The sequence below is a fragment of the Lucilia sericata genome, unplaced genomic scaffold (assembly GCF_015586225.1).
Source record: "Lucilia sericata isolate MDLA Ls3-8-SP2 unplaced genomic scaffold, ASM1558622v1 Contig000973F_arrow, whole genome shotgun sequence".
Lineage (NCBI taxonomy): Eukaryota > Metazoa > Arthropoda > Insecta > Diptera > Calliphoridae > Lucilia > Lucilia sericata.
The window spans coordinates 22863-38588 of NW_023994956.1; positions in this window are offsets into that span (position 1 = coordinate 22863).

Here is a 15726-nt window from a genome sequence, read left to right on the forward strand (position 1 = left end):
GTCTATAGTCTAGTCTATAGTCTAGTCTATAGTATAGTCTATAGTCTAGTCTAGTCTATAGTCTAGTCTATAGTCTAGTCTATAGTCTAGTCTATAGTCTAGTCTATAGTCTAGTCTATAGTCTAGTCTATAGTCTAGTATATAGTCTAGTCTATAGTCTAGTATATAGTCTAGTCTGTATTCTAGTCTATAGTCTAGTCTATAGTCTAGTCTATAGTCTATTCTATAGTCTACTCTATAGCCTAGTCTATAGTCTACTCCATAGTCTAGTCTATAGTCTAGTCTATAGTCTAGTCTATAGTCTAGTCTATAGTCTAGTCTATAGTCTAGACTATAGTCTAGTCTATAGTCTAGTCTATAGTCTAGTCTATAGTCTAGTCTATAGTCTAGTCTATAGTCTAGTCTATAGTCTAGTCTATAGTCTAGTCTATAGTCTAGTCTATAGTCTAGTCTATAGTCTAGTCTATAGTCTAGTCTATAGTCTAGTCTATAGTCTAGTCTATAGTCTAGTCTATAGTCTAGTCTATAGTCTAGTCTATAGTCTAGTCTATAGTCTAGTCTATAGTCTAGTCTATAGTCTAGTCTATAGTCTAGTCTATAGTCTAGTCTATAGTCTAGTCTATAGTCTAGTCTATAGTCTAGTCTATAGTCTAGTCTATAGTCTAGTCTATAGTCTAGTCTATAGTCTAGTCTATAGTCTAGTCTATAGTCTAGTCTATAGTCTAGTCTATAGTCTAGTCTATAGTCTAGTCTATAGTCTAGTCTAAAGTCTAGTCTAAAGTCTAGTCTATAGTCTAGTCTATAGTCTAGTCTATAGTCTAGTCTATAGTCTAGTCTATAGTCTAGTCTATAGTCTAGTCTATAGTCTAGTCTATAGTCTAGTCTATAGTCTAGTCTATAGTCTAGTCTATAGTCTAGTCTATAGTCTAGTCTATAGTCTAGTCTATAGTCTAGTCTATAGTCTAGTCTATAGTCTAGTCTATAGTCTAGTCTATAGTCTAGTCTATAGTCTAGTCTATAGTCTAGTCTATAGTCTAGTCTATAGTCTAGTCTGTAGTCTAGTCTATAGTCTAGTCTATAGTCTAGTCTATAGTCTAGTCTATAGTCTAGTCTATAGTCTAGTTTATAGTCTAGTCTATAGTCTAGTCTAGTCTAGTCTATAGTCTAGTCTAGTCTATAGTCTAGTCTATATTCTAGTCTATAGTCTAGTCTATAGTCTAGTCTATAGTCAAGTTTATAGTGTAGTCTGTATTATAGTCTGGTTTATACTTTGCACTATAGTGTATTCTATATCCTGGTTTTTGATTTAGTCTACAGTTTGATTTGCTACTTTATTTTGTATCAATTCAATTATTCTTAGAAAATTATTAAAGGTGTCAATTTCATGTGGCGTTTTATCTAAATTTTTTTGTTAAAATTTATTAAACAGCTCAACTAATTAAATGAACGATAAGAAAAGATTAAATAAAATGTTATATTTCAAATTTTTAAGATATTTGAAAACTACCTGCTTTAAAGCTTTAACTTATTATAACAACAAAATTATTATTAGGTAGCTAAGAGATTTCAGACTAAAGCTTAAAAAAGATAAAAACCAACTAAATCTTTAACACCCAGCCAATAGACAAATTCAACAACAATTCTTTAGATTTTAGACGGCTACTTTAACGGCGTTTTAAAACCTCTCGATACAGGAAGTTTGTAATTTCGCGGCCTAAAAACCTAAAATTTTGTATAGTGTGTGTTTAAAGATTTTAAGGCGTAGATAACAGACAGAAAAAAAAAACACTCAAGAAACACGATAAAAGCTGACCAATCATTTAAATTTGTTAGAAGAATGTATTAAAAATCTACCAAAAAGGTGCTTTTGAAATGAAGGGATATAAGCAATTATTTTTGGAAATTTTATGGGTTTTTTATAAAAAAAAAAAAACTAACATCAAACGAGTTTTTTCATTAAGTGGTGAAATTCGTTTGATTTGGCAAAAAAAAAAAGTTCATTCATTCATGAATCAGTTAATAAAAATTTCATTGAAAGAAATATTTCAAAGCAAACAAAGTATTATACACACCCACCACCAGTTGATCGTTTTTTGTTTTAAAATTTATTGTTTTACTTTTTAATTTATTTGTTAATAAAAAAACATGTATTTTTAACAATGACATTTTTTTAAAATTTATTGTTTTCACAAAAAAATTTTGGGGAAACAAACCCTGTCTCTGTCCCTCTGTCCCTCTTTAATCTTATTATTTAGGAAGTTGCAACATCTGTTTGTTATTATAATTATTGTTTTTTAATTCTTCATATACAAAAAAAAAACTCTTTAATTTGCTCTAATTATTTATTTGTTAATTGATTTCAAATCAAGTGATTACTAAACAGAAAAAAAAACATTCTCAAACTCATTAAACTCATTGAAGCAGAAAATTGTTTTGAAAATACCAAAAAAAAACCAACCTCAATTATTTAATTTATAGTCTGTACTTAACTATAGTTTATTAAGTTAAATTCTTAAGAAATTTAAAAAATAAACCCCTTTGAAACATGTCTAAACATGTGTTTTCTTAAGTATTTACCTAATTTTTTATAAAAATCTAAAAATTACTGAGGCGTCAGTTGCTGTTGTTAATCTGTAAAAGTAATTACTTCAATAACTGTAATTGTTTAAAGCTTTTAGCTTTTTTTTGAAATTACAACAAATTAACAAAAAAAAACTAAAAAGAGGCCAATAACATAAAATTAAACAATTAATTGACTTAACTTACCAACTCTAATTAATCTGGAACAAGTAAAACTGCAATAAATAGAAAAAAATAATTAATTAATAAGCAATAATAGAGAATTTTGAGAACTAAGTAATGAATTACTTCTAGTTCTGTTTTAGTTTAGTTTTGGATTATTTCTAGTTGTATTCCAGTTATATTCTGGTTGTGTTCTCTTCCAGTACAAGTTCTCTTTCAGTTCTAGTTCCAGTTCTCTTCCAGTTCTAGTTCCAGTTTTGTTCTAGTTCTGTTCTAGTTGTGTACTAGTTCTATTCTAGTTCTCTTCCAGTTCTAGTTCCCTTCCAGTTTCAGTTCTCTTTCAGTTCTAGTTCTCTTCCAGCTTCCGACCTATAAAGTATATATATTCTGGAGCCTTATAGATAGCGGAGTCGATTTAGCCATGTCCGTCTGTCTGTCTGTGTGTATGTTGAAAACAGTTTTCAGAAGACCCCAGATATCTGCGAGATCCGAGATTTCATTCTACAAAAGGTACTTTTTGAATTTTCTATAATATTGAACATAGAAACATGAAATTAAGTATGTAGAGCCCGGATTAGGTCAGAACACAAGAAAGGGGACTTTTTGTTACTTTTTCGTCCTTTTTGAATTTTCTATAATATTGAACCTAGAAACATGAAATTAAGTATGCAGAGCCCGGATTAGGTCAGAACACAAAAAAGGGGACTTTTTGCTACTTTTTCGTTCTACAAAAGGTACTTTTTGAATTTTCTATAATATTGAACCTAGAAACATGAAATTAAGTAGAGCCCGGATTAGGTCAGAACACATAAAAGGGGACTTTTTGGTACTTTTTCGTTCTACTTTTTGAATTTTCTATAATATTGAACCTAGAAACATGAAATTAAGTATGTAGAGTCTCGATTAAGTGAGAACCCATAATAGGGGACTTTTTGGTACTTTTTCGTTCTACAAAAGGTACTTTTTGAAATTTCTATAATATTGAACCTAGAAACATTAAATTAAGTATGTAGAGTCTGGATTAATTGAGAACCCATAAAAGGGTACATTTTGGTACTTTTTCGTTCTTCAAAAGGTACTTTTTGAAATTTCTATAATATTGAACCTAGAAACATGAAATTAAGTATGCAGAGTCTGGATTAAGTGAGAACCCATAAAAGGGAACTTTTTGGTAACTTACCGTTTTGCAATTGGTATTTTTTGATTTTTTGTAATAAAATTCGTACTGACTGTTTTTTAACACATCATGGTGAAGGGTATATAAGATTCGGCACAGCCGAATATAGAACTCTTACTTGTTTTATTCTAGTTTTGTTCTAGTTCTGTTCTAGTTTTGTTCTATTTCTGTTCCACTTCTGTTATAGTTCTGTTCCCGTTGTGTTCTAGTTTTGTTCTAGTTGTGTTCTAGTTCTGTTCTAGTTCTGTTCTAGTTCTGTTCTAGTTCTAGTTCTGTTCTAGTTCTGTTCTAGTTCTGTTCTAGTTCTGTTCTAGTTCTGTTCTAGTTCTGTTCTAGTTCTGTTCTAGTTTTGTTCTAGTTGTGTTCTAGTTGTGTTCTAGTTCTGTTCTAGTTCTGTTCTAGTTCTGTTCTAGTTCTGTTCTAGTTCTGTTCTAGTTCTGTTCTAGTTCTGTTTCTAGTTCTGTTCTAGTTCTGTTCTAGTTCTGTTCTAGTTCTGTTCTAGTTCTGTTCTAGTTCTGTTCTAGTTCTGTTCTAGTTCTGTTCTAGTTCTGTTCTAGTTCTGTTCTAGTTCTGTTCTAGTTCTGTTCTAGTTCTGTTCTAGTTCTGTTCTAGTTCTGTTCTAGTTCTGTTCTAGTTCTGTTCTAGTTCTGTTCTAGTTCTGTTCTAGTTCTGTTCTAGTTCTGTTCTAGTTCTGTTCTAGTTCTGTTCTAGTTCTGTTCTAGTTCTGTTCTAGTTCTGTTCTAGTTCTGTTCTAGTTCTGTTCTAGTTCTGTTCTAGTTCTGTTCTAGTTCTGTTCTAGTTCTGTTCTAGTTCTGTTCTAGTTCTGTTCTAGTTATGTTCTAGTTATGTTCTAGTTCTGTTCTAGTTCTGTTCTAGTTCTGTTCTAGTTATGTTCTAGTTATGTTCTAGTTCTGTTCTAGTTCTGTTCTAGTTCTGTTCTAGTTCTGTTCTAGTTCTGTTCTAGTTCTGTTCTAGTTATGTTCTAGTTCTGTTCTAGTTATGTTCTAGTTATGTTCTAGTTCTGTTCTAGTTCTGTTCTAGTTCTGTTCTAGTTCTGTTCTAGTTCTGTTCTAGTTCTGTTCTACTTCTGTTCTAGTTCTGTTCTAGTTCTGTTCTAGTTCTGTTCTAGTTCTGTTCTAGTTCTGTTCTAGTTCTGTTCTAGTTCTGTTCTAGTTCTATTCTAGTTGTATTCTAGTCCTATTCTAGTTCTGTTCTAGTACTGTTCTAGTTCTTTTCTTCTTTTGTTGTATTTTTGTTTTAGTTAAGATTAACTAGAGTTTAAATTCCTTTTTAAAGCAAAACTTTATTTAAAAATAGAATTTTTAGTTTAGAGCTTTAGTATCTTTTCAAACTTTAGTATTTTTCCATTAATTCATTCATCTAATTGTTTTTCATTCATAAAATGTTTGTTGACGTGCTTTTTAGATCTGGTAATTTGAACCTTGGCAAAAATGTTAATTAGTTTTTAAACATTATAATTAACTATAACAACTGTCAATAATAAATGGATATTTTTCGACAAAAATACTAAAAACCACAAGAATTTGTTAAAAAACCATTAAACTTCCAAAAGATCATTAAAGTTTCAAACAAAAAACTTCAAAATAAATGTTGTATAAAGACAGTTAAAAAAGCAGACCACATAAACTTAAAAAAATATAAAATAATTTGTTGTTGATTTGTTAAACCAACTTTATTTTTTCTTCTTTCTTCACTATTAATTTTATTTTAATTAAAATATTTACAAACAAAAATTAACAATTCAAAAAAAAAAAAAAAACTCTTTTATGTTTAAAACTACTTTAAAGTTAAACTTTAGTTTAAACTTTTTTTTTTCTTAAACATTCACATATGACTCATAAAAAGCCGACTTTTTTTCTAAAAATAAAAACAAGAAAATGTTTTAATAAAAAACAGCAACAACAACAACAGAAAATGTTTAATTGAGTTCTCCTAATTATTTATACAATTACAATTGAACGTGTGTGTATTTCTTTAAAAGGCTTTAATGTCAAAATCACAGTGGGTTTAATGATGAGATAAAGTGATCAATTTTTTTTTAGAAGAAAAAAAAACAGTTTTTTCTTTAAATTATTAGGAGCTAAAATTAAAACATCAATAAAATGGTAAATGAAGTCACAGCGGGATAAATTTATTGATTTTTTTTTCTTACAAATGATTGATCAAAAAAAATCGTTATGATTTATTAACTAGTTTAAACAATAGTTAAGTTATTAGAAACTGTTAATGAACTTTTGTAACTTTACACATAGTTTTAAAAGATCTTATTAAATGGATTTTAAAGAAATGATAAAAAAATTAGTAAAAAATAGGCTGTCCCTACAAATTCCCCATAAAGTGTTGTAGAAGCCCATAGTGCGGATTTTATTTTAGGAAAATTTTAGGAATTTTGTGAAAAAATACATATTTAACCCAAAAACAGTTTTTAAAATGATTTAAATGCAATTTGATTGTTCCCCGCAAATTCCCAAACATATTTCAAAAATACCCACAAATGGGAATTTGAATAAAAAATTTGGGAATTTCACAAATTAGTTCATAAAAATGAAATAAAACATTACAAAATAACTTAAAAGCAATTTTAAAGTTTCCCCTTAAATTCCTAAACAATTTTTATTAAAGCCCAAATGTGGGTATTTCTACAAAAAATTTAGGAATTATTTTTTTAAAACTCAGTGTAGCTTTTGTAATATTTAGCTCATGTCGGCAGATTGTTATCTTCAAATAGTTTATACAAAAAGTAATTTTTGAACATAAGAAGAAATTCCCATATAAAGGCAAACGTTAGTAAAATAGTTAATTATCTATGGGGGGTTAGTTGTGGCAAACATATAATTGTTTGATTTTTAACATAAAGAAATTTTTGGTATATTTTTTTTAGCAAAAAAAATATATATATTTTCTTATTTTTAGCAAAAAATCTAGTACATTTTTTTTTATATTATATGGATTTTGCTAAAGAACGTGACTTAAGTTGTTATTTTAAATAAAACGAAATAGCTTTCAATAGGCTTGTTTGGTTTCAATTAATGCCAGCATACACATTAAATTTAATTTATTTGTAATTAAATTTTATCGAATACTAAATACGTTTAATATTTACAAATAAAATTTATTTTGAAAAAAAAAAAAATTTTAAATTGCAAAATTAAGTAATTTTTATGCAGAACATGTTGATTTTTTATAATCGTTATTAACGAATCTAAAGAAAATGTTACGAAAACAGAAAGAAGAGTTAAAAAACGTTTAAATTTCAAATATGAAACGATAATTCAAAACTGTAGACTAGACTATAGTCTAGTATATAGTCTAGTCTATAGTCTAGTCTATAGTCTAGTCTATAGTCTAGTTTATAGTTTAGTCTATAGACTAGTCTATAGTCTAATCTATAGTCTAGTGTATAGTCTAGAGTATAGTCTAGTCTATAGTGTAGTGTATAGTCTAGTGAATTGCGTAGTGTATAGTCTAGTGCATAGTCGAGTGTATAGTCTAGTGTATAGTCTAGTTTATGGTCTAGTCTATAGCCTAGCATATAGCCTTATCTATACAATAGACTATACAGACTATAGTGTATAGTCGAGTCTATAGCTTAGTGTATAGTCTAGTCTATAGTTTAGTCTATAGTTTAGTCTATAGCCTAGTATATAGTCTAGTCTATAGCCTAGTCTATAGTCTAGTCTATAGTCTAGCCCACACTATAGATCAAAGTCTATAGTCGGGTCTATACTATATTCTATAGTTTAGTCTATTATCTAGTCTATAGTCTAGTCTATAGTCTAGTCTATAGTCTAGTCAATAGTCTAGTCTATAGTCTAGTCTATAGCCTAGTCTATAGTCTAGTCTATAGTCTAGTCTAGTCTATAGTCTAGTCTAGTCTATAGTCTAGTCTATAGTCTAGTCTATAGTCTAGTCTATAGTCTAGTCTATAGTCTAGTCTAGTCTATAGTCTAGTCTATAGTCTAGTCTATAGTCTAGTCTATAGTCTAGTCTATAGTCTAGTCTATAGTCTAGTCTATAGTCTAGTCTATAGTCTAGTCTATAGTCTAGTCTATAGTCTAGTCTATAGTCTAGTCTATAGTCTAGTCTATAGTCTAGTCTATCTAGTCTATAGTCTAGTCTATAGTCTAGTCTATAGTCTAGTCTATAGTCTAGTCTATAGTCTAGTCTATAGTCTAGTCTATAGTCTAGTCTATAGTCTAGTCTACAGTCTAGTCTATAGTCTAGTCTACAGTCTAGTCTATAGTCCAGTCTATAGTCTAGGCTATAGTCTAGTCTATAGTCTAGTCTATAGTCTAGTCTATAGTCTAGTCTATAGTCTAGTCTATAGTCTAGTCTATAGTCTAGTCTATAGTCTAGTCTATAGTCTAGTCTATAGTCTAGTCTATAGTCTAGTCTATAGTCTAGTCTATAGTCTAGTCTATAGTCTAGTCTATAGTCTAGTCTATAGTCTAGTCTATAGTCTAGTCTATAGTCTAGTCTATAGTCTAGTCTATAGTCTAGTCTATAGTCTAGTCTATAGTCTAGTCTATAGTCTAGTCTATAGTCTAGTCTATAGTCTAGTCTATAGTCTAGTCTATAGTCTAGTCTATAGTCTAGTCTGCTAGTCTAGTCTAGTCTATAGTCTAGTCTATAGGTCTAGTCTATAGTCTAGTCTATAGTCTAGTCTATAGTCTAGTCTATAGTCTAGTCTATAGTCTAGTCTATAGTCTAGTCTATAGTCTAGTCTATAGTCTAGTCTATAGTCTAGTCTATAGTCTAGTCTATAGTCTATAGTCTAGTCTATAGTCTAGTCTATAGTCTAGTCTATAGTCTAGTCTATAGTCTAGTCTATAGTCTAGTCTATAGTCTAGTCTATAGTCTAGTCTATAGTCTAGTCTATAGTCTAGTCTATAGTCTAGTCTATAGTCTAGTCTATAGTCTAGTCTATAGTCTAGTCTATAGTCTAGTCTATAGTCTAGTCTATAGTCTAGTCTATAGTCTAGTCTATAGTCTAGTCTATAGTCTAGTCTATAGTCTAGTCTATAGTCTAGTCTATAGTCTAGTCTATAGTCTAGTCTATAGTCTAGTCTATAGGTCTAGTCTATAGTCTAGTCTATAGTCTAGTCTATAGTCTAGTCTATAGTCTAGTCTATAGTCTAGTCTATAGTCTAGTCTATAGTCTAGTCTATAGTCTAGTCTATAGTCTAGTCTATAGTCTAGTCCTATATTCTAGTCTATATGTCTAGTCTATAGTCTAGCTATAGTCTAGTCTATAGTCTAGTCTATAGTCTAGTCTATAGTCTAGTCTATAGTCTAGTCTATTAGTCTATCTATAGTCTAGTCTATAGTCTAGTCTATAGTCCTAGTCTATAGTCTAGTCTATAGTCTAGTCTATAGTCTAGTCTATAGTCTAGTCTATGTTCTAGTCTATAGTCTAGTCTATAGTCTAGTCTATAGTCTAGTCTATAGTCTAGTCTATAGTCTAGTCTATAGTCTATCTAAGTCTAGTAGTCTAGTCTATAGTCTAGTCTATAGTCTAGTCTATAGTCTAGTCTATAGTCTAGTCTAGTCTATAGTCTAGTCTATAGTCTAGTCTATAGTCTAGTCTATAGTCTAGTCTATAGTCCTAGTCTATAGTCTAGTCTATAGTCTAGTCTATAGTCTAGTCTATAGTCTAGTCTATAGTCTAGTCTATAGTCTAGTCTATGTCTAGTCTATAGTCTAGTCTATAGTCTAGTCTATAGTCTAGTCTATAGTCTAGTCTATAGTCGTAGTCTATAGTCTAGTCTATAGTCTAGTCTATAGTCTAGTCTATTTAGTCTAATAGTCTAGTCTATAGTCTAGTCTATAGTCTATGTCTATAGTCTAGTCTATAGTCTAGTCTATAGTCTAGTCTATAGTCTAGTCTATAGTCTAGTCTATAGTCTAGTCTATAGTTCTAGTCTATAGTCTAGTCTATAGTCTAGTCTATAGTCTAGTCTATAGTCTAGTCTATAGTCTAGTCTATAGTCTAGTCTATAGTCTAGTAGTCTAGTCTAGTCTAGTATGTTTAGTTCTGTTCTAGTTTTGTTCCAGTTCTGTTCTAGTGCTGTTCTAGTTCTGTTCTAGTTCTGTTCTAGTTCTGTTCTAGTTCTGTTCTAGTTCTGTTCTAGTTCTGTTCTAGTTCTGTTCTAGTTCTGTTCTAGTTCTGTTCTAGTTCTGTTCTAGTTCTGTTCTAGTTCTGTTCTAGTTCTATTCTAGTTCTGTTCTAGTTCTGTTCTAGTTCTGTTCTAGTTCTGTTCTAGTTCTGTTCTAGTTCTGTTCTAGTTCTGTTCTAGTTCTGTTCTAGTTCTGTTCTAGTTCTGTTCTAGTTCTGTTCTAGTTCTGTTCTAGTTCCGTTCTAGTTCTGTTCTAGTTCTGTTCTAGTTCTGTTCTAGTTCTGTTCTAGTTCTGTTCTAGTTCTGTTCTAGTTCTGTTCTAGTTCTGTTCTAGTTCTAGTTCTGTTCTAGTTCTGTTCTAGTTCTGTTCTAGTTCTGTTCTAGTTCTGTTCTAGTTCTGTTCTGTTCTAGTTCTGTTCTAGTTCTGTTCCAGTTCTGTTCTAGTTCTGTTCTAGTTCTGTTCTAGTTCTGTTCTAGTTCTGTTCTAGTTCTGTTCTAGTTCTGTTCTAGTTCTGTTCTAGTTCTGTTCTAGTTCAGTTCTACTTCTGTTCTAGTTCTGTCTATTCGAGATATATTCTTGTTGCTAGTCCTGTTTAATTCTTTTCAATTAAGTAATCAGTGTTGCTTTCAAACTCCTTTTATTGTTTTATTGATTTCTTAAAAATTTGTTTCTTATTTAAGAAATTTCACTTTTTTCTATTGTTTCACTTGAAAAAAAAAGGTTGAAATCCTGCTGCTGGGAAAGTATTATTTGCAATTTTAGAAGAAATTTTTCTCTTTTTAACAGGGATTTAAAAAAAGAATTGAGTACAGTATAAAAGGTCAATATTTTTATAGAATTATATATGTTGTTGTTGTTGTTGTTGCTTAAACTCTTGCACTCTCTGTTACATTTCATTACTCATCATTGAACCCCACTCCTGGAATGTTTCTATACAAGTATCTATACATTATATGTTGGTTGCAGTGAATGTATGTTTAGGTTTTTTTCTAGTTTTGTTATTGTTCTAGTTTTTTTTTCCTTTTTTTTGAAAGAGTCATACCATTAAAGGTAATCAAACAAATATGAGAACAAAAACAATAAGAACATTTCAACAAACACATGTTTTATTGTGCCCGGTTTATAGACATTCAACTAAACACCTAAAAGAGAAAGATGTATTAGTTTTTTTTTTTTTGTTATTCTTTTTGTTGTTGTTTTTATTATTAACATTAAACATATTTTTGTTGTTTTGTTGTTTTTTTTTTGTGTTTGTTCTGTAAAAGGAAATGAAACTGTTTTAAGATTATATATAAAATTTTATAGACAGGAGTAGTTTGTCTGGTTTTTTTCTAGCTGAGTTTTGTGTGTTATTGTTGCTTTTGTTGTTGTAAGTAAGAATTAGAAAAGAAGCATCAAAGTGTAAGAAATATAAAGAGTTCAAAATACCGAATGATAGAGGAAAGACTTGTTGTAATAAGAAAAAGAATTTATCTTTTAGAAAAGAAACCATGATAATGATATTGTTAAGAAAAACTACCTGTATAAACCCCGGGAGAAAAAAACCCCTAAACAAGTTGAACAACAACAACAAATTTACTAATTTTTGTGCCTTTTTTTATAAGAAAAAAACTAGTTTTTTATAAAATAACTAAAAATTTAACAAAATGTCTTAAATTTTCGGTAAAAAATCAGCAGAAAGTATAAGTGGGGATTTTTAGAAACTTTTTGGGAATTTTTAAAATTAATCTCAAAACCTTCAGAATGGAATAATAATACTCTTAAACTAAAATTTAAACTTCCCCGGCAATTCCCATTAAGAAAATAACAAAAATCAAAAGTGGATATTTTTAGAATCATTTTGGGAATTTCTAAAACTAAGCGCAAATGGTGTATAATAGAATAAAAATTAATTAAAACTAAAATTTAAACTTCCCCCCTAATTCCCACAAAGTACAAAGACGAAATTTGTAGAAAAGTTTTAAAAATTATAGAAAATTTTGCAAAAATGATAGAATTTAAAACAAAAAATATTGTTTAGTACAATCATTATATATTTTCTTAAATTTCCAGCATAAAATTAGCAAAAATCAAAAGTGGCGATTTTTAGAATGATTTTGGGAATTTCTAAAACTAAGCGCAAATGGTGAAGAATGGAATAAAAATGAATTAAAACTAAAATTTAAACTTCCCCGTTAATTCCCACAAAGCAAAAACCTAAATTTGTAGAAAAATTTACAAAAATTATGGAAAATTTTATAAGAATTATAGAATTTTTAAGAAAAAATTGTTATTTAATGAATTAAACATATATTTTCTTAAATTTCCAGCAAAAATAAAAAGTGGGGATTTTTAAAATGATTTTGGGAATTTCTAAAACTAAGCGCAAATGGTGCAGAAAGGAATAAAAATACTCTAAAACTAAAATTTAAACTTCCCCGCTAATTCCCAGAAAGAAAAAACGCGAAATTTGTAGAAACATTTCCAAAAATTATGGAAAATTTTGCAAAAATTATAGAATTTTTAAGAAAAAATTGTTATTTAATAAATTAAACATATATTTTCTTAAATTTCCAGCAAAAATAAAAAGTGGGGATTTTTAAAATGATTTTGGGAATTTCTAAAACTAAGCGCAAATGGTGCAGAAAGGAATAAAAATACTCTAAAACTAAAATTTAAACTTCCCCGCTAATTCCCAGAAAGAAAAAACGCGAAATTTGTAGAAACATTTCCAAAAATTATGGAAAATTTTGCAAAAATTATAGAATTTTTAAGAAAAAATAGTTATTTAATAAATTAAACATATATTTTCTTTAATTTCCAGCAAAAAAATTAACAAAAATCAAAAGTGGGGATTTTTAGAATAATTTTGGGAATTTCTAAAACTAATCGCAAATGGTGCAGAATGGAATAGAAATGAATTAAAAGAAAAATTCAAACTTCCCCGCTAATTCCCACAAAGCAAAAACCGAAACTTGTAGAAAAATTTACAAAAATTATGGAAAATTTTATAAGAATTATAGAATTTTTAAGAAAAAATTGTTATTTAATAAACTAAACATATATTTTCTTAAATTTTCAGCCAAAAATTAACAAAAATCAGAAGTGGGGATTTTTAGAATGATTTTGGGAATTTCTAAAATTAATCGCAAATTGTGCAGAAAGGAATAAAAATTAATTAAAACAAAAATTCAAACTGCCCCGCTAATTCCCACAAAGCAAAAACCGAAATTTGTAGAAAAATTTACAAAAATTATGGAAAATTTTATAAGAATTATAGAATTTTTAAGAAGAAAATGTTATTTAATAAATTAAACATATATTTTCTTAAATTTCCAGCAAAAATCAAAAGTGGGTATTTTTTGAATCATTTTGGGAATTTCTAAAATTAATCGCAAATGGTACAGAATGGAATAGAAATGAATTAAAACTAAAATTTAAACTTCCCCGTTAATTCCCACAAAGAAAAAAACCGAAATTTGTACAAAAATTGTCTGAAAAATATAAAAAATTATAGAATTCTTAAGAAAAACTTAATGTTTCGTAATAACATCACATGTTTTCTTAAATTCCTGCAAAAAATATCCAAAAAGGAAAAGTGGGTATTTTTAGAAACTTTTTGGGAATTTCTAAAACTAAGCACAAATCGTTTAGAATGGAATAAAAATGCTGTAAAACAAAAATTTAAACTTCCCCGGCAAATCCCATAAAGAAAATTTTAACATTATAGAAAATTTTACAAAAATTATAAAATCTTCTTATTTCCGAAGAAAAATTTGAAATTTTTACGTTATTTATCTGCTTTTTATTTATTTTTCGAACATTTATTTGTCTTTTGAGGATAAATAATAAAAAAAAACTGTAACACATTGTTAAGGAAAACAAATAGTTTTTTAAAATAAATAAAATAAAATTTAAAAAGAAATTTTTTTATCAAAATAATAAACAATTTTATCAAGCAAATAAAAGATAAAATATAAGAACGACCTTAAAAATATTGACATTAATCACAGATTAAAGCGGGATTTTATTTGTTGTTTGTATAAAAAAGAAAACAAAATACTTTTAACAACTTGTTAAATTTTTTACTAAAAAATAAATTAAAAAAAAAGAAATTTAAAAGAATTTTTTATATAAATAGTTTTTGTTAAGAAAACATTTTTCAAAATATTTTATGATTAATTAATGATTTTTTAGTTGATTTCATTTGAGTTTGTTTCAGTTACTTGTATGTATTATTTTTAATTTTTAAAATTGCGTGTTCATTAGCGCTTTTGTATGAAAAAAAATCTTAAAAATGAGAAAAAGAAATAAATCTAAAAAGCATGTTTTTTTTTTTGAAAACTAAGCATGAAACGTGTGTCTTTAATTATAACACTACAATATCTACAACAAGTTTAATAATAGGCATAATAATGTCGGCTAACAACAACAATAATAATGATAATAATAATAATAATGTGTGGCCAAATAATGAAATACCGCGTCTGCAGTAGAAGTTATAGACCAGTAAGTTACACTGTACAGAAAAACACTAGGGAATCTCTAGCTTAGTCTGGCCTGTAGTTTAGTAAGATTATAGACTACACTACAGTCTTGTCTTACTAATCTTAGACAAGGTTAAAGACCAGACTATAGACGGGACTATAGAATAGACAGTAAACTACACTATAGACTAGACTAACTATAGACTATACTGTAGACTATACTATTGACTAGACTATATACTAGACTATAGACCAGACTACCGACTAGACTATAGACTAGACTATAGACTAGGCTATAAACCAGACTATAGACTAGACTATAGACTAAATTATAGACAAGGCTATAGCCTAAACTAGATTTAGAAATAAACTATAGACTACAGTCTAGTCTATATTCCAGTCTATAATCTAGTCTATAGTATATAGTCTACATTATAGAATAAACTATATACTGGATTATAGACCACAGTTTAGTCTATAGTCTAGTCTATAGTCCAGATTATATATAGGCTAGACTGTAGACTAGTTTATTCTAAAATATAGTCTATAGTCTAGTCTATAGTCTAGTCTATAGTCTAGTCTATAGTCTAGTCTGTAGTCTAGTCTATAGTCTAGTCTATAGTCTAGTCTATAGTCTAGTCTATAGTCTAGTCTATAGTCTAGTCTATAGTCTAGTCTATAGTATAGTCTATAGTCTAGTCTATAGTCTAGTCTATAGTCTAGTCTATAGTCTAGTCTATAGTCTAGTCTATAGTCTAGTCTATAGTCTAGTCTATAGTCTAGTCTATAGTCTAGTCTATAGTCTAGTCTATAGTCTATAGTCTAGTCTATAGTCTAGTCTATAGTCTAGTCTATAGTCTAGTCTATAGTCTAGTCTATAGTCTAGTCTATAGTCTAGTCTATAGTCTAGTCTATAGTCTAGTCTATAGTCTAGTCTATAGTCTTCTATAGTCTAGTCTATAGTCTATTAGTCTATTAGTCTAGTCTATAGTCTAGTCTATAGTCTAGTCTATAGTCTAGTCTATAGTCTAGTCTATAGTCTAGTCTATAGTCTAGTCTATAGTCTAGTCTATAGTCTAGTCTATAGTCTAGTCTATAGTCTAGTCTATAGTCTAGTCTATAGTCTAGGTCTATAGTCTAGTCTATAGTCTAGTCTATAGTCTAGTCTATAGTCTAGTCTATAGTCTAGTCTAGTCTAGTCTA